The sequence below is a fragment of the Lolium rigidum genome, chromosome 3, assembly GCF_022539505.1.
Source record: "Lolium rigidum isolate FL_2022 chromosome 3, APGP_CSIRO_Lrig_0.1, whole genome shotgun sequence".
NCBI classification, from domain to species: Eukaryota; Viridiplantae; Streptophyta; class Magnoliopsida; order Poales; family Poaceae; genus Lolium; species Lolium rigidum.
In genome coordinates this window covers 201918761-201943130 of record NC_061510.1, presented here as the reverse complement: position 1 = coordinate 201943130, position 24370 = coordinate 201918761, and the positions used below count along the sequence as shown (strand labels likewise).

Sequence of the window (24370 nt, the reverse complement as noted above, 5' to 3'; positions counted from 1 at the left end):
CCATGGATTTCTGAATATTCTAAATGCCAACTTAGACTATGGGTCCAGTTCTAACGATGTGGTTATATATGAGTAATAAGCAATAGTAAGACGGCCATTATTACCAGCAAAGAAAAGTGGAGTAGCAACTGGAGTACCCTTCTTATGTGAAACATAAAATAGCGTGTAGATGTGTGGCAGTAGCCGATACCGTCTTAGTAGTGCAAGACGACAAACTTCTTCGCACTGAAATATGCATTCACTCTTAGAAATAGCTGGCGGTATCTTCATTTACAAATTAACAAGCACCAAAAATGCATTTGGGAGCTTGATTTATGAATAAAGTAGAATTTGTAAACATCAACACAATATTACTTGATGAAAAAGCTTCGTCTACACTATATGCACAACAGTGACAAATTTTAGGGGGGGGGGGGGGGGGGTTGTCCTCAGAGTGCATAAACCATAGATTATGATGTCTGGGTGAAGGACTGGCATTATAAAGTGGAAGAAATGATGTATAAATTATATGCTAATCTCATGAACAAGGACGCTGACCTGAAAATTAGACATGTATACCGAGCAAAAATATGTTGATGGAGATACTATCAACTTGTGTATCAAAATATAGCATACAATAATTCTAGTACAGAATATAGCGTACAAAAATCAAACATAATTGAAGCTTTTAGGAGAGCAACAAGATTTTCTTTGCATGCATGCACACATGTGTGAGATGAGGGACATGAAAGAGTACCTCTTCACCAAAGGACCATGGCTCATGATCAATAGTTCCAGCTTCAGAATGACCACGGGAGAATGGAAACAATGCACCGAAACCCATCCATCTTGCAAAAAGTTTTGGTGTAGCATTTCCAGCAAACCCACCAATATCAGGACCCGACAGTGGCTGGCCACTGAGACCCTGATCATATGTAACCACACCATTATATTTCTAGAAATTTATGCTTATCATACCGATAATAATAATAATTTTCCCATAGTGATGTCTTGTTTATGTCAACATAGAGAGGATGACTTAGTACAAAGTAACACTAAAACAAGAACATGCTTGCAGAGTTGCAACAAAAGTAAACTAAAGAACAACCAAAAATTGCAACTAATACATGTGGGAATGGTCGACACCAAGAAAATTGAGAAATTGTATGTTACTCTAACCTCTAAGGTCACAAGACCGTACTCACAGTACAATTAAACCGCAGGACTGATCGCATGTTCTTTTATTCATTCAAACAACTGCATACATTTTGTTTTAGAGTGAATTCCAGTTTTTACCCTACAGTTGTGCATTCGGTACACAATATTACCCCATCTAATTGAACTTATATTAAAATAGCCCATCTAGGAGACTTAAAAGACAATCTTACCGATGTTTAGCATTTTGCTTATTTTTGTTATAGGACCGGCGTGTTTCGTCTATGTGGCACGCCAAAATGTGTAAAGATCAGAGGGCGTCATCGACAATTAATTATATCCAGACTAATCTTACCCAATTATGTTTGAAAGCCGGTTATCACCACACACCTTGCCCAATGGATACACAAAGGAAACGAGGGTCCAAATATTCTAGAATGTGTAATCTAGATGACTTTTCACTCAATAGGGCAATTAGTATCCCAAATATATAACTAAGAGGGTATTTGGGTGGATACTCTAAATAAAGATATATACTATGCTCTTGATAGTTGATACATTTATGGGAGGAACTCTCTTGGACTTGAATAAATATTTTACTTACCAACTGAAGGACCATTGATATACTCATGTGTAAATGCTCCCAATTCGATAGGTTATCGCCAGTCCATGTTGCCGCATATCGCTGGCTTCCAATAAAACCAGCTCGTGTAAGAACAAATGGTCGTTTTGCTGTACTAGACATCACCATTCCTTCATAAGTAGATCTTGCCATGAGCATTCCATAAACCTGGAAAAAAATTAACATTAAAGCATGATCACGTACAAAAAGAAGCAAAACCTGTTTGTGTTACATTGCTAGCATTTTTCTTGCCAAAGCGACAGAGACATTACATTATGATAGTAAGAATGATTCTGGACACCGCCAATATCAACATCTCCTTTATGTATATTGCTTTCAGGCATTGTTTTGGTAGTAGTCTGCAAGTTGATACCATCACTTCATTTGCACAAATAAAATCAGATGACATAAAAATGAATTGGGACAAGATCATATACTGTCATAGCAGGCTCGTTCATATCATTCCATATTCCATCAACACCGTTGCAGATGAAATCCCTTACTAATCTAGCCCACCATGTGCGGATTCTTTCAGAGGTAAAATCAGGGAAAACACAATCACCAGGCCACACCTCACCTGAAATTACAGAGCAAGAGGCATCTCAGGCTGGTATGATCATTTAGAGGAGGTAAAAGCCCATTTAAGTTGGTGAAACATACCAATGAATGGGCTACCATCTGCCTTTTTAATCCACACATCATTTTCTGAACCACTTTCATACGCAAAGTAACCCTTCTCTTTCTTGATTCCTGGATCAAGCATCCAGATTGATTTACAGCCGATGGAACGTAGATTATCAACCATAGATTTTGGATCGGGAAAACGGTTCTGTAATATATCAAGTTCAAACATAAGCATTGGCCATGGAATAAACTTATCCTAGCTAGTGCATTCAGAATCGCACTAATACAGGCTAAAGAATTCATGTGAAGTAGATATTTTGGTAGACAATAATAGTGACACTGAGACAAAAATGCAGGCTCAATATCCAATTTTAAAGCAATGTAAACCCATGCAAAGAACATAGTGCAGATGTACAAATATACTATTCCCTCCGTCTAAAAATAGGTGTCTCGCTTTTGTCTAAATACGGATGTATCTAGATGCATTTTATTTAGAGATACATCTGTATCTAGATAAAGTTGAGACTCCTATTTTTAGATGGAGTGAGTACTTGTAGTGAGAAGGTACTTACACTGTCAAATGTGAAGCATCTGAAACCATCCATATAGTCAATATCCATCTAAACCACATCGCAAGGAATGCCTTTCTCTCGAAATGTTCTAATAACCTGTGGAAGCACTAAATGAGTATCAACATAAAGATACCATCTCCAACATGTTTTTAAGTTTCAGATGTTTTAATAACCCGTGGTGATAATAAAATACATAAGTAGCAACATGAAAATATCAATACTACATACTCTTAAGCCTCAAAGTGCATTCAGAGAGGACAAAGATAAAACAGGAGACGTACTGGTAAATCGGTCGACTATCATAGCACACTGCGCAACAAAGTGGAACTCTTGAAATGATAAATAAATCAATTGTCATAGCACAGTGCTCAAAAAATATAACTCTTGAAAATAATGTGGGTTACATAACATCAACAGGGCTAAGCCATGAAGATCATTATTTTTACATTATGATCTACTCTCGGTTAAGGGCATACTAGTAATTTACTTTAGTCTAAGAGTTCGATCTTCTTGGTTTACTCTTTAGGTTCTACGTATTGGCCCTTTCGGTTTCATATCAAACTTCACTCATGGCACACTCCAATAGTATGTACAACAATGAGGAAAGATCCGCATGTCAAAATACTTCTTTCAATTTCATTTCGCTTAGGAAGTTTATCACATAGATTTTTCTGGAGGAATTTTACCAGAATGTTCAAAGCTGTATCATGTTATGATAGCAAATCGGCAATACATCTACCACACTTAAAAAGATAGCAATCAGAGAAATTCCATCTTGTTTTTTTTTGAAATATTAGGAACTAGTGTTCCACAAAACAAAGTTACATGTTCCCCTAATTATGATTCTTTCATCATCTGTCCCCACGTTTTGCCAAACGAGTTTCCCATTTTGCCTCAATTGGATATAATCGATGCATCAAACCACACCAAGCTTTGGGCCGATCAAAATCTAATAAAAAAATCCACACACGACCAAACAAGGAAGCTAGAGTGGAGTGGACACTAGCCGACCGTCGCGTGTCCCAGTGAGCGTCACATCTGGGCAACGGCGTGGGTTTGGTAGCTTCATCCAGTATATTCTAAGCATGTGAGACTCTTCATTGGCTTAATCGCCATGGAAGTATTATGTTATCTCCTCTCTTTGGAACTGAAGCTTGATAAAATCTTCATTTGGATTCGCAAATTTTGTGGGGTTGTTCTTGGTATGGATTGTGGGACTCATGTGTAGGAATGGCGGGTAATGGAGGGGAGAGATCGTCGGGATGGGGAGGGGAGAGGTGGGGAAGCCTTGCTTGGATCTCGTCTTGATCTCGACTGGTGGTGCATCGGCGGCAAGGCCGCCAGGGCAAAGCCAGTGGCAAGACAGACAGGGTCAGCTCGCTTCAGCTTGGTTTGAAGATGGTAGGGGTAAACAAGGAAATTCAAGTGTGGCGATAATGGCATGAACCAAACTACACATTACATTTTCATTTACTTATTTTCTAGCTATTCTTCACTTAATATAAGATCAAAAGGTTAGTCTTCACTCGAGTATACCACCCTTGAAACAATTAAAATCGATTTCTAGTCTGTTTGCACCGTTTTCCAAACTATAGTACATACATGTAACAAATGTATCATACTAGTATTGTTCTACAAACTAATCACATATTTCATTCATCATAAGTAGAAGGTTTTGGCTGAAGGAGATATGCCCTAGAGGCAATAATAAAGTGGTTATTATTTATATCTTTATGTTTATGATAAATGTTTATATATCATGCTATAATTGTATTAACCGAAACATTAGTACATGTGTGATATGTAGACAACAAGAAGTCCCTAGTATGCCTCTTAAACTAGCTTGTTGATTAATGGATGATTAGTTTCATAATCATGAACATTGGATGTTATTAATAACAAGGTTATGTCATTGTATGAATGATGTAATGGACACACCCAATTAAGCGTAGCATAAGATCTCGTCATTAAGTTATTTGCTATAAGCTTTCGATACATAGTTACCTAGTCCTTATGACCATGAGATCATGTAAATCACTTATACCGGAAAGGTACTTTGATTACACCAAACACCACTTGCGTAAATGGGTGGCTATAAAGGTGGGATTAAGTATCCGGAAAGTATGAGTTGAGGCATATGGATCAACGAGTGGGATTTGTCCATCCCGATGACGGATAGATATACTCGGGCCCTCTCGGTGGAATGTCGTCTAATGTCTTGCAAGCATATGAATGAGTTCATAAGAGACCACATACCACGGTACGAGTAAAGAGTACTTGTCAGGAGACGAGGTTGAACAAGGTATAAAGTGATACCGAAGATCAAACCTCGGACAAGTAAAATATCGCGTGACAAAGGGAATTGGTATTGTATGTGAATGGTTCATTCGATCACTAAGTCATCATTGAATATGTGGGAGCCATTATGGATCTCCAGATCCCGCTATTGGTTATTGGTCGGAGTGAGTACTCAACCATGTCCGCATAGTTCACGAACCGTAGGGTGACACACTTAAAGTTGGATGTTGAAATGGTAGTACTTGAATATGGAATGGAGTTCGAATATTTGTTCGGAGACCCGGATGAGATCCCGGACATCACGAGGAGTTCGGAATGGTCCGGAGAATAAGATTCATATATAGGATGTCATTTTATGTGAATTAAAATGATACGGAAGGTTCTATGGAAGGTTCTAGAAGGTTCTAGAAAAGTCCGGAAGAAACCACCAAGGAAGGTGGAGTCCACATGGGACTCCACCTCCATGGCCGGCCAACCCTAGTGGGGGAGGAGTCCCAAGTGGACTCCCCCTTAGGGGCCGGCCACCCCCCATATGGGAGGTGGAACTCCCACCTCTAGTGGGAGTCCTAGCTTGGCTAGGTTTCCCCTCCATATGGAAGGTTTTTGGTTCGGGTCTTATTCGAAGACTTGGAGACCAACTCTTGGGGTTACACCTATATAATGAGGACCAAGGGGGAGGGGGCCGGCCACCCAAGAACCACCAAGGTGGCCGCACCCCTTAGTGGCCGGCGCCCCCCTCTCCCAAACCCTAGCGGCCTCTCTCCTCCACCAAGTTCCGCACGCTTAGCGAAGCTCCGCCGGACTTCTCCACCACCACCGACACCACGCCGTCGTGATGTCGGATTCAAGAGGAGCTACTACTTCCGCTGCCCGCTGGAACGGGAGGTGGACGTCGTCTTCATCCACAACCGAACGTGTGACCGAGTACGGAGGTGCTGCCCGTTCGTGGCGCCGGAACCGATCGTGATCAAGATCTTCTGCGCGCTTTTGCAAGCGGCAAGTGAACGTCTACCGCAGCAACAAGAGCCTCCTCTTGTAGGCTTTGGAATCTCTTCAAGGGTGAGACTCGATAAACCCCTCGTTGCTACCGTCTTCTAGATTGCATCTTGGCTTAGATTGCGTGTTCGCGGTAGGAAATTTTTTGTTTTCTATGCAACGTTATCCTACAGTGGTATCAGAGCCGTGTCTATGCATAGATGGTTGCACGAGTAGAACACAATTGTTTTGTGGGCGTTGATGCTCTTGTTATCTTTAGTTTGAGTACTTTGCATCTTTGTGGCATAGTGGGATGAAGCGGCTCGGACTAACTTTACATGACCGCGTTCATGAGACTTGTTCCTCGTTCGACATGCAACTTGTATTGCATAAGAGGCTTTGCGGGTGTCTGTCTCTCCTACTATAGTGAAGATTCAATTTACTCTTCTATTGAAAACATTAGTATCAACGTTGTGGTTCATGTTCGTAGGTAGATTAGATCTCTCTCGAAAACCCTAAACCACGTAAAATATGCAAACCAAATTAGAGACGTCTAACTTGTTTTTGCAGGGTTTGGTGATGTGATATGGCCATAATGTGATGATGAATATGTATGAGATGATCATTATTGTATTGTGGCAACCGGCAGGAGCCTTATGGTTGTCTTTAAATTTCATGTTGAGTAGTATTTCAAAGTAGTTGTAATAGTTGCTACATGGAGGACAATCATGAAGACGGTGCCATTGACCTTGACGCTACGTCGACGATGATGGAGATCATGCCCGAAGATGATGGAGATCATGTCCGTGCTTTGGAGATGAAGATCAAAGGCGCAAAGACAAAAGGGCCATATCATATCACATATGAACTGCATGTGATGTTAATCCTTTTATGCATCTTATTTTGCTTAGATCGCGACGGTAGCATTATAAGATGATCCCTCACTAAAATCTCAAGATAATAAAGTGTTCATCCTTAGTAGCACCGTTACCAAGTCTTGTCGTTTCGAAGCATCTCGTGATGATCGGGTGTGATAGATTCAATAAGTACATACAACGGGTGCAGGACAGTTTTGCACATGCGGATACTAAGGTGGCCTTGACGAGCCTAGCATGTACAGACATGGTCTCGGAACACGTGATACCGAAAGGTAGATCATGAATCATATGGTTGATATGGTGAACACTTTGAGTGTTCGCCATTGAAATCACACTTTTTCTCGTGATGATCGGGTTTAGGTGTGATGGATTTGGTTCGTGTGATCACTAAGACAATGCGAGGGATATTGTTTTGAGTGGGAGTTCACCTAGATTTTTAATTATGTTGAATTAAAATTTGAACTCAATTTGTCATAAACTTAGTCTAAACTTTTGCAAATATATGTTGTAGAGATGGCGTCCCCAATCAATTTTAATCAGTTCCTAGAGAAAGAGAAACTTAAGAGCAACGGTAGCAACTTCACCGACTGGTTCCGTCATGTGAGGATCTTCCTCTCTGGCGGAAATCTGCAATGTGTGCTTGATGCACCGCTAGGTGACCCTCCTGCAGAAACTGAAACCGATGAAGTAAAAGTTGTTTACGAGACTCGGAAAATTCGGTACTCTCAAGTTCAGTATGCCATCCTGTGCAGTCTGGAATCCGATCTTCAAAAACGTTTTGAGCACCACGATCCTCATGAGTTTATGAAAGAGCTGAAAGCTATTTTTGAGACTCATGCGGCCGTGGAATGCTATGAAGCATCGAAACAATTCTTCAGCTGCATGATGGAAGAAGGCAGGTCCGTTAGTGAGCACATGCTCGCCATGACCGGGCATGCGAAGAAACTCGGTGACTTGGGAATAGTGATTCCTAACAGACCGGGGATTAATCGTGTCCTTCAATCACTACCACCAAGTTACAAGAACTTTGTGATGAACTACAATATGCAGAACATGAACAAGGAGTTACCTGAACTCTTTGGCATGCTAAAAGCTGCTGAGATTGAGATCAAGAAAGAGCACCAAGTGTTGATGGTCAACAAGACCACCGAGTTTCAAGAAACAGGGCAAGTCTAAGGGAAAATTCAAGAAGGGTGGCAAGAAAGCTGCCACGCCTCCTGTGAAACCTAAGAACGGCCCTAAGCCCGATGCTGAGTGCTATTACTGCAAGGAGAAGGGACACCGGAAGCGTAATTGCTCCAAGTATCTGGCTGATCTGAAGAGCGGCCTTGTCAAGAAGAAGAAAGAAGGTATATCTGATATACATGTTATAGATGTTCATTTCACTGGTTCTCGTTCTAGTACCTGGGTATTTGATACTGGTTCGGTTGCTCATATTTGTAACTCGAAACAGGAACTGAAGAATAAACGACAACTGCTGAAAGATGAAGTGACGATGCGCGTTGGAAACGGATCCAAGGTCAATGTGATCGCAGTCGGCACACTTCCTCTACATCTACCTTCGGGATTAGTTTTAAGCCTAAATAATTGCTATTATGTACCTGCGTTGAGCATGAACATTATATCTGGATCTTGTTTAATGCAAGACGGTTATTCATTCAAGTCTGAGAATAATGGTTGTTCTATTTTTATGAATAATATCTTTTATGGTCGAGCACCACAAAAGAATGGCTTATTTCGGTTAGATCTCGATAGTAGTGATACGCATATACATAACATTGATGCTAAGCGAATTAAATTGAATGATAATTCTACTTATATGTGGCACTGTCGTCTTGGTCATATTGGAGTGAAACGCATGAAGAAACTCCATAATGATGGATTACTTGAATCACTTGACTTTGAGTCACTTGATAGATGCGAAGCATGTCTGACTAAGACTCCATTTTCTGGTATGATGGAGCGAGCTACTGACTTATTGGAAATCATACATACCGATGTGTGCGGACCAATGAGCGTAGCATCGCGCGGTGGTTATCGTTATGTTCTAACCTTCACGGATGATCTGAGTAGATATGGGTATATCTATTTCATGAAACATAAATCCAAAACTTTTGAGAAGTTTAAGGAATTTCAAAGTGAAGTAGAAAATCAACGTAACAAGAAGATTAAATTTCTACGATCTGATCGTGGAGGTGAATATCTGAGTTATGAGTTTGGCATGCATTTAAAGAAATGCGGAATACTTTCACAATTGACACCGCCGGGAACACCTCAACGTAACGGTGTGTCCGAACGTCGTAATCGAACTCTCTTAGATATGGTTCATTCTATGATGTCTCTTACTGATTTGCCGTTATCATTTTGGAGTTATGCATTAGAGACAGCCGCATTCACTTTAAATAGAGCACCATCAAAATCCGTAGAAACGACACCGTATGAACTATGGTTTAATAAGAAACCTAAGCTGTCGTTCCTGAAAGTTTGGGGTTGCGAAGCCTATGTAAAGAAGTTACAACCGGACAAGCTAGAACCCAAAGCGGAGAAATGCGTCTTCATAGGATACCCTAAGGAAACTATAGGGTACACTTTCTATCACAGATCCGAAGGCAAAATCTTTGTTTCTAAGAACGGAACCTTTCTTGAGAAAGAATTTCTCACTAAAGAAGTGACTGGAAGAAAAGTAGAACTCGATGAGATTGATGAATCTATACTCGTTGATCAGAGTAGCGCAGTACCGGAAACTGTTCTTGTACCGCCTACACCGGCAACAGAGGAAGCTAATGATAATGATCATGAAACTTTGAACGAGGAAACTACTGAACCTCGCAGATCGACAAGGGAACGTGCCACTCCTGATTGGTATGATCCTTGTCTAAATGTCATGATTGTGGATAACAATGATGAGGACCCTGCGACGTATGAAGAAGCGATGATGAGCCCAGATTCCAACAAATGGCAAGAAGCCATGAAATCTGAAATGGGATCCATGTATGATAACAAAGTATGGACTTTGGTAGACTTACCTGATAGCCGAAAGGCTGTCGAAAATAAATGGATCTTCAAGAGAAAAACAGATGCTGATGGTAATATTACTGTCTATAAAGCTCGACTTGTCGCAAAGGGTTTCCGACAAATTCAAGGAGTTGACTACGATGAGACTTTCTCACCTGTAGCGAAGCTAAAATCTGTGAGGATTTTGTTTGCAATAGCTGCATTTTTCGATTATGAGATTTGGCAGATGGATGTCAAAACGGCGTTCCTTAATGGAGACATTGAGGAAGAGTTGTATATGGTACAACCCAAAGGTTTTGTCGATCCTAAAAATGCTGACAAAGTATGCAAACTTCAGCGTTCAATCTATGGACTGAAGCAAGCATCGAGAAGTTGGAACCGACGCTTTGATAAGGTGATCAAAGACTTCGGGTTTATACGAGTGTCATGGAGAGGCCTGTATTTACAAGAAAGTGAGTGGGAGCTCCGTAGCATTCCCGATATTATATGTAGATGACATATTATTGATCGAGAATGATATAGAACTATTAAGCAGATGTTAAAGGTTATTTGAATAATAGTTTTTCAATGAAAGACCTTGGTGAAGCATCATATATATTAGGCATCAAGATTTATAGAGATAGATCAAGACGCCTAATAGGGCTATCACAGAGTACATATCTGGACAAGATTCTAAAGAAGTTTAGAATGGACGAAAGTAAGAAAGGGTTCTTACCTATGTTACCAGGCAAAGTCTTGAGTAAGACTTAAGGACCGGCTATGGCAGAAGAAAGAGAAAGGATGAGTAAAATCCCCTATGCCTCGGCAGTAGGATCTATCATGTATGCCATGCTATGTACTAGACCGGATATAGCACATGCTGTTAGTTTGAGTAGCAGATATCAAAGTGATCCAGGAATAGAACACTCGGACAGCGGTCAAGAATATCCTGAAGTACTTGAAAAGAACTAAGGATATGTTTCTTTGTTATGGAGGTGACCAAGAGCTCGTTGTAAGTGGTTACACCGATGCAAGTTGGAACACTGATCCTGATGACTCTATCACAATCTGGGTACGTGTTTATATTGAATGGTGCTGCAGTAAGCTGGGCAAGCTCGAAGCAGTGCACGGTGGCGAAGTCTTCAACAGAATCAGAGTACATAGCGGCTTCAGAGGCTTCATCAGAAGCGGTATGGATGAAGAGGTTCATTGTAGAGCTCGGTGTGGTTCCTAGTGCATTGGACCCATTAATCATTTACTGTGATAACATGGGTGCCATCGCCAATGCAAAAAAGGCAAGGTCACACAAGAGCCTGAAGCATATCAAGCTGCGTTACCACTCGATTCGCGAGTACATCGAAGATGGAGAAGTAAAGATTTTCAAAGTACACACTGATCTGAATGTAGCAGATCCGTTGACTAAATATCTCCCTAGGGCAAAGCATGACCAACACCAGAATGCCATGGGTGTTAGGTATATTACAATGTAATCTAGATTATTGACTCTAGTGCAAGTGGGAGACTGAAGGAGATATGCCCTAGATGCAATAATAAAGTGGTTATTATTTATATCTTTATATTTATGATAAATGTTTATATATCATGCTATAATTGTATTAACCGAAACATTAGTACATGTGTGATATGTAGACAACAAGAAGTCCCTAGTATGCCTCTTAAACTAGCTTGTTGATTAATGGATGATTAGTTTCATAATCATGAACATTGGATGTTATTAATAACAAGGTTATGTCATTGTATGAATGATGTAATGGACACACCCAATTAAGCGTAGCATAAGATCTCGTCATTAAGTTATTTGCTATAAGCTTTTGATACATAGTTACCTAGTCCTTATGACCATGAGATCATGTAAATCACTTATACCGGAAAGGTACTTTGATTACACCAAACACCACTGCGTAAATGGGTGGCTATAAAGGTGGGATTAAGTATCCGGAAAGTATGAGTTGAGGCATATGGATCAACAGTGGGATTTGTCCATCCCGATGACGGATAGATATACTCTGGGCCCTCTCGGTGGAATGTCATCTAATGTCTTGCAAGCATATGAATGAGTTCATAAGAGCCACATACCACGGTACGAGTAAAGAGTACTTGTCAGGAGACGAGGTTGAACAAGGTATAAAGTGATACCGAAGATCAAACCTCGGACAAGTAAAATATCGCGTGACAAAGGGAATTGGTATTGTATGTGAATGGTTCATTCGATCACTAAAGTCATCGTTGAATATGTGGGAGCCATTATGGATCTCCAGATCCCGCTATTGGTTATCGGTCGGAGTGAGTACTCAACCATGTCCGCATAGTTCACGAACAGTAGGGTGACACACTTAAAGTTGGATGTTGAAATGGTAGTACTTGAATATGGAATGGAGTTCGAATATTTGTTCGGAGTCCCGGATGAGATCCCGGACATCACGAGGAGTTCCGGAATGGTCCGGAGAATAAGATTCATATATAGGATGTCATTTTATGTGAATTAAAATGATACGGAAGGTTCTATGGAAGGTTCTAGAAGGTTCTAGAAAAGTCCGGAAGAAACCACCAAGGAAGGTGGAGTCCACATGGGACTCCACCTCCATGGCCGGCCAACCCTAGTGGGGGAGGAGTCCCAAGTGGACTCCCCCTTAGGGCTCGTTTGGCTGTTGGGACCGAAATTCCCCGGGAAAATATTCCCGGCCGGGAATAGACTGAAACATGAGCAAAACTCCGGGATTCTATTCCCGACCTCCGGACTAGGGGAAAAATCTCCCCGGGAAAAGGCCGGGAACCCGCCGGGATTCGACTAACCAAACGAGCCCTTAGGGGGCCGGCCACCCCCCCATATGGGAGGTGGAACTCCCACCTCTAGTGGGAGTCCTAGCTTGGCTAGGTTTCCCCTCCATATGGAAGGTTTTTGGTTCGGGTCTTATTCGAAGTCTTGGAGACCAACTCTTGGGGTTCCACCTATATAATGAGGACCAAGGGGGAGGGGGCCGGCCACCCAAGAACCACCAAGGTGGCCGCACCCCTTAGTGGCCGGCGCCCCCCTCTCCCAAACCCTAGCGGCCTCTCTCCTCCACCAAGTTCCGCACGCTTAGCGAAGCTCTGCCGGACTTCTCCACCACCACCGACACCACGCCGTCGTGCTGTCGGATTCAAGAGGAGCTACTACTTCCGCTGCCTGCTGGAACGGGAGGTGGACGTCGTCTTCATCAACAACCGAACGTGTGACCGAGTACGGAGGTGCTGCCCGTTCGTGGCGCCGGAACCGATCGTGATCAAGATCTTCTACGCGCTTTTGCAAGCGGCAAGTGAACGTCTACCGCAGCAACAAGAGCCTCCTCTTGTAGGCTTTGGAATCTTTTCAAGGGTGAGACTCGATAAACCCCTCGTTGCTACCGTCTTCTAGATTGCATCTTGGCTTGGATTGCGTGTTCGCGGTAGGAAATTTTTTGTTTTCTATGCAACGTTATCCTACATTGGCTGCCGCCTATACTTCCATTAGAAGATACCTCGAGGACTCTCTCAGAAGACATGTAACTAAAACGACATTGATGGTAGCCAAGAGACCATTTCGAAAGCATGGGAACAGTTCCTACAATAGAAAAATGTAGATTTTTAATTGTACATGATGAACAAGGGAAATGTATTCGCTTCTAAATTTCAATTTTGTGCTATGTTATAGCCACTTAGATATTTTTTCCATTAGGAAAAAAGAAGAACATTATTCTTATATAAATGATGTCTTCTGAAAGAATACAATAAACTCTGGACATGATAATGTAGCAAATACGCATACCCGCGTGCCCCGTTGCAAACTTAAAATTGTGCAACACAACGTTGCTCTATATACAATAACTATCTTTTGAAAACCTTGAATGCCGAATCATAGATGACTTGATAAGTAAATATTTGGCTCACCATGTATCATAACATTTAAGTGATTTACAACTTCATCATAATAGAATTAAACATTATGTATCATTCAAAACATATATGTGTACAAAATTAAAGTTTTGACAAACATATTTGTTTGCTTGTAGCATATTGACAATGGAAATTGCAAGTACAAGAAGGGATTGGTTATGAGAAAATAGTTACCAATTGCATAGGACAAGGTTGTCATCACTTGAGCTGGCGTATCAAACGGTCCAAAAGTAATAACAGGGTAAGCAGATGAGGCAGAATACTTTATAGTGGATTCTTGTCTCAGGTCAATCTATCATAGAATATGGTTATTGAGTTAACTACACTTATCAGGTCGAGAAAAATTAACATATAAGTATATTAAAAATATACATCTCATATGTCTGTCATGACTAGAAGAACTTGATAAAAGAAACATTCAATATATAATGCATCTATTGGTAGAAAATATGATGTGTTAGATCAATCATTATTTATATTTATATCTTTTTGTCATGTGTTTTGAAAAAGTAATGTTAACTGGAATTACTACGTACCTCGCAACGTTGTGTGGTATCAGCTAAGACACCGATAGCCTTTCCATCAGGGAGGACTGACAACACCCAAGGGTGTGACTGATATAGTGAAGTAGTTCCTGGCCCATATCCCCATGCATCTGTATTCCAGGTGAAAACCTAACGGATACCAAGTAGATACCACAGGAGGGTGGCAAAATATTTTAATGAGAAAGTGGCAATATAAGAATACATAAAAACATATGTCATGCTTACTCGTTTTCCTGTTCGTTCAAGCGGGCCACTTGCTTCTCCTGTTCCATAAAAAGACGTCCCAGAAGGAAGCTGCTATGAATATATGCATTAGTATTTATTCCATTTATCTGTATTTATTCCATTTATTATATAATATAAAAGTGACAAATAGTATTTTTTTTGCCCTACTGTACAGTTGTCAAAAAAAATGCATTAGTACAAGCCTATGTGTACATTCCGTTATTTCAGCCACCTTATTTTTTAAAGAAGGAACCACTAGGAACATACATAACAAGTTTAAGTCAAGCGACTCATTGAGGTTAAGGCAACATTGCTCACAAATATTGACTTCATTGTCTTGATAGATTATTCGGATGCACAACAGTAACATGTTGCATATAACAGTTTCATGTTGACATCATGATTGGAGCATGCTAAAACAATAGGGATAGATAACTTTATGTATTGCTTTGGCACAAATAATCAAAAATATCTCAACTCTCGTTGACCTATAATTAAACTTGTAGTATGTGTTACATGTAGACAAGAAAAGTACAGAAACTAAGAATAAATATGGACATGTCCATAGTTTGATGAAAAGAGACAAATACTTCAGTGAGCCATGCTATGCCCTGAGGCGTCAGAACTCACCCTCCCTTTGTGGAAGCTTCTTCACCTTTCCTCTCATTGACCTTTCGCTGTTATGCCCATGTTTTAACGAAGCAACATGCATGTTTCCCTCGTGAGTGTTGTTTTATTTAGGGATTTGTAGAAATAGTAGGAACATGCATGTATCATATGTTGCCATTGTTCACGAGTGTGTTCATTTTTATTTGATTGTTGCATGGTTGTTCCATGTATCATATGCGTGTGTTCTATAATGCATGCTGCCTTAACTTGATGAAGTTCATTATATGTGTAAATACGGACAAATATGGTGTGCATGTGAACACTATCAACACCTAAACCTACATGAGTGTGCAAGTTAACCTAAGGCTAGAACTAATTTCGCTTAATTTCTACTAAGGGTACCATGTGAAATGTGAACTCCCGGATTTAATCCATTGTGGGTGGAGATGCCTCCACCACCACAACAAGAAGTAGTTTTATTGGACGAAGATAGTTGTATACTTAAAAAAAATTTCCAAAGAATGAAGGTTTGTTTTCGAAAAAAATCTTAGTTTTAAGTGCAATTTTTGATAACACATGTTTAAGGACGTGCTGCATAGATGCGATAGGATAATATTGTGTACTTTTTGTGTGTGTGTTTTATTGTGTTTATTAGACCATGACACTTGTTACATACATGTACGGAAACTTTGTTGCACTGAGGTGGCTGAGATCAACCAAAATATCATGGCGGGTCGAAAGGTGACCATGCATGGTAGGCACGCATATGTCAGTACAAGAAGAACAAATAACTTGATAAGTCTCCAGTGGCGGCTCCAGGAATTGGAGCCTGGGTATTCATTGCAAAAAAATTTCTAAATGCAATACGTAAACTATAACAATTGATAGCAGTAGCATACCACTGTATATCATAGGACTATTGTATATGATAACAAAAGATTCAGTCAAGTAACAATCAATAAGAGAAAGCCATGACACCTTAATTCCATACGAAGTACCAATACGTACAATAAAAATTCAGCATTGAGGCATTACCTCTTGCTTGAAGAATTGATCAAATTACAAAATAACTTTGGGATCGCCTTGTTGGAAAAGATTGATGATATCCTCGTCCGTAACTTGATTGAAGAACTCTCTCTCAATAAATGTAATCATACAATTGTTCAAGTACTCATCACCCATCTTGTTCCTTTGCTTATTCTTCACATAGTTCATTGAGGAGAAAACCCTTTCAACACTAGCAGTAGCTACTGGGAGAAGCAACACCAACTTAAGAAGCTTGTAAACAATATAATACTGCTCATGGAAGTTTGCCTCGACAATCTTAACTGAAAGTTCATTCAGATTCTTCAAGTTTTTAAACTTTTCATCTCTGCGCACATGACTAATATACATGTACAATTGTCATGGAAGTCTTGCCAGTTCATCACTTGTGAAATCATTAGCGTAAAACTCTGTAGCAAGCCTAACCAACTTCTTTCGATCATAAGCAGCAAATGAATGAAGTGGACTGAATGCTGCCCTGCAACAAAGTAGATCCGTGTTTACCTCATCAAATATGTCATTCAACTCCGAGAGTTTCCTATCAATGACACCCACATACATATCAATATGGAAGCGATGGAAATTGATTGCTTTATTATAGAAACCCCTTCTAGGTCGCCCAACGGGATAGTAAGGACCATCCATATCAAAAACTTTGATCTTATGCTTCGTACAGAAAGATGTTACCTTCAAAAGAAAATCATCCCATCCAGGATCAGACCTCAAGCCCTCCAAGTGGTACTTTGTGAGATCAACAAGCTCAATAGCATTAACAATATCTTGGTCTTTCCTTTGCAAAGCTCTGCTCAATTCATCTGTGTATCCAAATATTTCTTGCATCAAGTGTGCCATGAAAACAAACTCAAATGACCGAAATGATGTTAGCACGGTTAGAGCTGCTACGGCTTCTGCACCGTGGTACCCTTTTCCAATCCTGATGAGAACGTGTCGTATTGCACCATACATAGAGATGCCATTGTTCACGGTTCTGAAGTGAGATCCCCAACGTGTATCACATGGCCTTGCTAAACCCATCTCCTGATTCTGCCCACTTCCTGTTTCCACTTCTTCCAATTCCAATGCATCAATCAGCTCCTCAGCCTGAGCTATTCGAAGCATTCTCATCTTTTTATAAGACATGCCAAGAGCATTTAACAAATAAGCAAGCTGCTGAAAGAACCAAGTACAAGAGTTAACTGTAGTTGATGGGAAAAACAATGAACATAGTAGGCAGAAGGTGACTCATCCATAATCAATTTTTTCAGACCGTTAGCATTACCTTTCATGTTACTAGATCCATCATATCCTTGCCCACGGACCATTGCAAAGGTTAAATTGTAGTTCATAAGCATTTGCGCAATTGCATCTTTAAGTGTCAAAGAGGCGGTATCTTCGACATGAGCAAGAACAAGAAATCTAACAACTGCCCTTCCTTTCTTATCAACATAACGCAAACAAACAGCCAACTGCTCATTCTGATACACATCACTAGACTCATCTGCAAGTATTGCAAAATGACCACTATCAAGTTCTTCGATGACTAGTTTAGTAGTCAATTGTGCACAACATTTTATCAGCTCATGTTGTATATCATGGTGAATCATCCTACAGTTTCGTGGAGCATTGTTGAGAACCACCCTGTTAACCTCCTCAAAATTTCCTGCTAGCCAATTTAAAAGCTCAAGGAAAGTTCCTTTATTTAGTGAGTCTTCACTTTCATCATGTCCTCTAAATGCCAAGCCTTGACGCAATAGAAACCTCAAACACTTCAGTGTCCATGTCAATCGGAGCTTATACAAAGCCTTGTATTCTGAGGTGTTTGAAGCAAGACACTCTTGAATTGATGCTTTTGGTGTAGTGAACATATTATATTTCTCGACTTTCAGCATGAGCACTACTAACATCACCTTCATGTCTCTTCAATCTGAACTTCATGTTCCAATTTCTAAACCCATTCTTCACAAATGAATCTCCACCATGACATTTTGTTCTATCCTTGAACAAATAACAAACAAAGCAAAAAGCTGCATCTTTTTCAACACTATACTCAATCCATGGAAATTCTTTAAACCAAGCACGACAAAAACGACGCTCTCTTCCACTTTTATTTGTAATCGAAAACTTATGATTCTTCGGTTGGCATGACCCCATCTCAATGTATCTCCTTCTTACTCTATCTTGGTCATTGACGGCATACCTCTTGATGGGAATCCGCATCCCAGGATCATGTTTGAGTGCCCCCAAATCTGCCTGCATTTCTTCTTGTTCATCCTCCTCATTAATTTCTTCATCATCTTCTACAATTGGGGCTGATGTTGCACCTCTTCTCTCCGGTTCACTCGCCGGATTATGTTCTACATCCGGTGTTTGCACTACCGCCAATTGCAAATTATTCTCGGCCTGATTTGGAAAAGAACTCGATGCGGCAACGGTCTGATTTGGAGTGGATGTTTCATCTGTCTTTTTTTGCTTTTGAAGCCTTTTCCCATAATGTAAATATACTACTGCTACTAGCAGTACCTTTCTTCTTCATCTACGTTACAAAGAAAAACAGGAAATTGAGGGGAAATTAAAATTGATCTAGGAACTAAAGGCTAGGGTACTATCATCTACAAAACATGAAGAATATGGAATTTAGGGGAAATTACCTGGACAACACGGTCCGTCGCCGTCGCCTGTGCTGGGTGCCGGTCGATCGCCTGCTGCAGCCTGCGGGGTGTCCGTCGATCGCCGTCGGTTGTCGTCGTCCGAGATTTATCGATCTCTATTTTCTGCTGGGTGTCGCGTGTGCCACCGCCCGACGCCCGTGTGCCTCTCCCTCTGGTATCGTCGATCGAATCGGCGCAGGATCCAGGAGCGGAGCGCAGGACGGTTCGGTTCAGCACTTCAGCTACGCGATCAACCGATCGATTGACTCGGTGTGGGCTGCGCCAGAACTCATGGGCTGGGTTAGCGTTGCACACTTGCACTGAACTCTCAGTCTCTAACTAATGGATCAGCCAGCCACGTATACTATATGTACATAATTTTTTTTGGGCCAAAACATTGGTATTCCCTGGAATACAGGGGCATACCCCCAGCGCCGCCTCTGTAAGTCTCGCTGCCCTTCGCGTCTACATGCACACACATCCACCACACCAGTTCGCAAAAGAGAAGGCGGTATATGTTTTTTTAAGTCAAATCATCTCAAGTTTGATCAAAACTTATAAAAGAATATCGTCTATCATGCACTTGAGATCAACCAAAATATGAGAATCAACCTGATGTTAGACAATTAGGAGGGCACTGTACCCCGAGCCCATCACGAATAAAATCTTAGTTAGTTTGAAGCATTCGTGTATCATAAAGGCGATATTTTCTTTCGGTAGGTGGCAACGTTTCCATCGATAGCGGGGAGCTTCCGGTGACTTCGGCAATGTAAATATCAACTTGCTCGTTCTCCACCCTTTCACGTGTGCATGGTAGAAGGTGTACAGTTGTTTTGGAAGTAAAACCATGTCAAGTTTAATAAATTTTATAAAAAATTGAAAAACTTACGATGTCAAATAAATGTTATTAGATAATCCCTCCGTTTTTATTTACCCTGCATTTTGGCTTTAGTCAAAGTAAAATATTTTAAAGTTTGACCAAAGATATAGCAAAAACTATCAACTTCTATAATTGCATACCTATACTATTGTATTCGATTTGGTGATGGTACGTTGCAATTTGCACTTTTGCTTTTATAATTGAAAGCTAAAGAAAATATGGTAATTACTTAGTAGATAATTTATCAATCACTAGGATCCACCAACCAGAAAATCAACGCATTTGATTTGTTGGTAAAAGGAAAGATTATGTACGATTGAACCTGTCGCCATTTCATGATACTCCAAGTTAATTTTTCTGAACAATGTTATAAGCTCCGTGGATCTCCTCCGAGTTAATTGAATAATTAGAAAAAATCTAGTGTGAGACACCTTATACCAAACGCCAGACTTCTTTTCCCCACTTTAATTATATAATCTATACACCATACTTATAATTGTAGTACTCTAATAAATTACGAAGATTAGGACAAACAAAAGAGAGATCAATCAAGGAAATTATTTGCAATTTGCAATCGTCATCACCACTCCTCCTTGGCTTGAGGGTGGGGAGGGGCAAGGGAATTATAAGTTTGTTTCGGGTATCTACAATCTGCAATTTTCAGAGGACAAACTAACACTCAATAATTAAGGATAAAGGAAATGGCATCATGCACATAATTTGTTTATACATGCCCTTCTTGGGTCCTCTAATATAGAATAGATCAGTAAACTATAAAAAAACATTAGAAGAAAAATAACACAAGATAGGTCAACATGCAAAAAAGAAAAGTTAAAATAAGCTAAATCGGCACAGTGCCATAGAGGTCTGTTTTTTTAAAAAAATTAAAAATATATAACTAAGTTTAAGAAAAATCTGAAAATAAATCTAGATATAGTAAATTACGTAACCAATAAGCGTATAAATTTCAATGTGAAATTTTTTATATTGTAGGGTACACAAAAAAGACAAAATCTGTTAAAATTTGGAGATTTGAAATATGCATACACCTGAAATATGCATACACCCTATCCACCCTATCCACTCTATCAACGCATTATGCTGGTTATAGATAAAATGCTTTGACTCATATTTTGTTTTGCAATTTGAGGTATATGTGAAGCTTATAACATTGTCTGAGGCACAACATAGATAGAGTGGATAGGGTGGAAGAGAGAGTTTTACAAGATAGAGTTGTAGGATTGAAGCGTCCATCCATGAATAGGAAAAAAAAACCTTGATCGATCATTGTGTTTTTATATTCTTATAAACTGCATCTAGCCATTAGGGTAATGGTTGATCATTATTTTTCACAGTGAACATTCTATGTTACACATTCTTACATCTTTGGTAATTGCTCGTGAAAGATTTTTCTAAAGGAAGACTTCTTTTTGGTAACCTAACAATGCAAACGAAGCGGAAGAACACATTCCTAACATTCTATACCACTCCCTTCATTTCTTAATATAAGTCATATAGTTTTTGGCACGGAAATTAAAGAACGCACATTGAGAAAAAATTACACCAGTTTTTGGCGAGATAATCACTGAACAATTGACGTGAGAAAATAGAGGATTTTGCATAAGATAAGATAAATTAATCTCTTAAAAAATATCGAGACAAGTGGTGCAACACAATACACCTTATATTCTGGATTTTTTTTCTCAAAAAACTATATGGCTTATATCTGAAAACGGACGGAGTATTATATTAAAGTTGGAGATGGTACGTCCACTTTGCACTTTTTATTTTTCACTTCACGCTTTGCACTTTTGCCTCCCAATTGAAAGTTACAACAAATCACACTAATCAATCACAATCACTGTATTTCGAAGCTACATGGGATAGGTGTTCAGCACAGACGTGTGGGGTAGGGTCGCACCTGGGAACTCCATTGCAATTCTCCATGTAAAGCTGACTATACATTTCGCTTGGAATATTATCATTTTTGGATTTTTTTTAAGATTATCAAAAAGGACTAGCATTTCTTTCACATGTTTAGGGAGCAACTTTATTATTTGTGTAACTTAAAATGATATGAAGTTATCTCGCACACTTCCATGACGCAAGTTTATTTGCTTAAACAAAAATTCAGAGTAGGACTTCCAATGAATGAATGCATCATTACTATTTCAAATGTGGTTAACTTTAACTACAAAGTGAACTATTGATTCTTCTTCAATTTGTTATTGATGTAGATGACAAAAATGGTAACAACCAAGGGGATCTTATCATGGCAGTTGATCGATCTAGCCAGCCCAGAACCAAATTGCATTCATGTTAAGAAATGGTTCCATGGTCATCTCAGTGGGCAAGAAGGAAAATGATCTAGAAACATTGATGATTAAGTCACGTAAATTGGTGACATTTCAGCTGATGCATCAACAAGAACAAGTAGATGCTAGACGATATTGGTCTAAATACATAAAATATAATTAGAAATGATTTGATTAATGTATGAGGTCTAAGTTTGTTAGCCGTAACAACCCACGGCCATTAAACTAGTTTACATAATATGATAATACATTTCAAGATGATTCTAATGGTACTAATTTTATATTTTAGATATTAATATTTTTTTCCTATATTTTGTAGCCAAACTTTGTAAAATTTAACTTTGATTAAAGCTAGAACGCAGGGTAATTGTGAACGGAGGGAGTGCGTTATAAACTATCTACACGTCATTCGAATGGTTGACATTTTTTAAAAAACTTAATCAAACTTTACGATGTTTGACTTTGCAGAAAATTTATACGGTAGAACGGCGGTAGCAGTGAGAGCAAACACCGTGTATACCGGCGTACAGATAAACATCGATCGATCATTTCCCTGATCAGAAGTTGAGAACCTGCAAGGCAAATATGAAGTACTGTACCTTGATGAGAACCTTCTGTACGCCGCGGTCGCCCACCACCTCGCACTCCGGCACGACCGCGGGGCCGTCGCCGTCCACTCCCTCACGCAGCAGCACCACCTCCCGCCGCCACGGCTCGGCGAACGACAGGCTGGGCCCGGCTGCCGCGCGCGCCGCCTCTGACGCGTCGAACCGGAACACCCGGTCCTCCAGTATCGGCATCCAAACCATCGCCGACGCCATTGATCCGCGCCGGAGCTAGCGAGCGAGCGCCTGCAATGTAGACAAGGAGGAAGCTATAGCTAGCGCGGGCGCGCGCGCTGTTGGGAGGGGACTGTGGCCGTCTGCTCGCGCGGGCGCGCGTCTATTTGTAGCTCGAGCGCCTTGCCTGCTTGCGTGGATTGTGGTTTGTTTAATGGGACTAGGTGGTGGACTTGCCTCTCTCCATCGCTTTGCTTGGATTCGCGTCAGACCTCAAGTTTAGGGCATGAGCAATGGAGGCAGCTGTCCAACTAGGTTTGGATAAAAATTTTGACATATGCATGCCATGTTATGATTTCATTAATATATCTTTCTCTCAAAAGCTGATTTGGTTTTTCTATTTCTCTCTCACATTTTCACTCAGTTTTCACTTTATGGCTGAAGAGGTTGCCTCCTGATGAAGAGGCTACCTCCTCATCTGAACCTACTTTGGACCACCCGAACCTAACTAAAGTTGTGAGGCAGTACCTCTAAGGCAGTGCATTGAGCATGCCCTCAGTGGAAGCAGTGGGAGCAATAGTGTGATCTTCTCGGGTGCACTCGTTGCGATTGGCTCTGGGTGCCTGACATATGGGGCGGATAGGATGGTCGATTTGTCGGGGTTACCTTTCATGTGCGAAAAAGGTAACAACAGTTCCCTGCACCACGTCAGCCGCCCACGACTGGAGCATATCCTGGCCGGAAAAAATTACACTATCTCAGCCGCCATCGATCATACAAATATACAATCACTGAAACACAATCACGTTCCACGACGAGCTCAATCGGTGCCTCGGTTGGAGCAGGTCGATAATCTCTCGGACAATGATCGGTGCCACGATGATCAATCAGCTGGCCTGACAATGACTTATTTGACTATCAAAGACCGAATCCCCTCCCTGTCAATCGAGCGCTCGAGCAATCACTTTCTGTGGCGCGGAAGCTGATACGTCCAAAACGTATCTACTTTCACGAACACTTTTGCTATTGTTTTGCCTCTAATTTGTGTATTTTGGATGCAACTAACACGGACTAACGCTGTTTTCAGCAGAACTGTTCTGGTGTCTCGTTTTTGTGCAGAAATCCAACTTTCGGGAAAATCCTCGGAATTTATGCAGAAGGCCCTATTTTCCCAGAATAATGACGGAGCCAGAAGGACAATTAAGGTGGAGGCCCGAGGGCCCCACACCATAGGGCGGCGCGGCCCAGGGGGCCCGCGCGGCCCTGTGGTGTGGCCCCCTCGGCCGGCCTCCGAC

General features: G+C 40.6%; 1 pseudogene; it reads right to left on the bottom strand.

Moving 5' to 3' along the window:
* The window catches only part of LOC124695972, a 30765-nt pseudogene extending 7648 nt beyond the window's left edge, over nucleotides 1-23117 (bottom strand).
* Between the last annotated feature and the right edge of the window lie 1253 nt (nucleotides 23118-24370).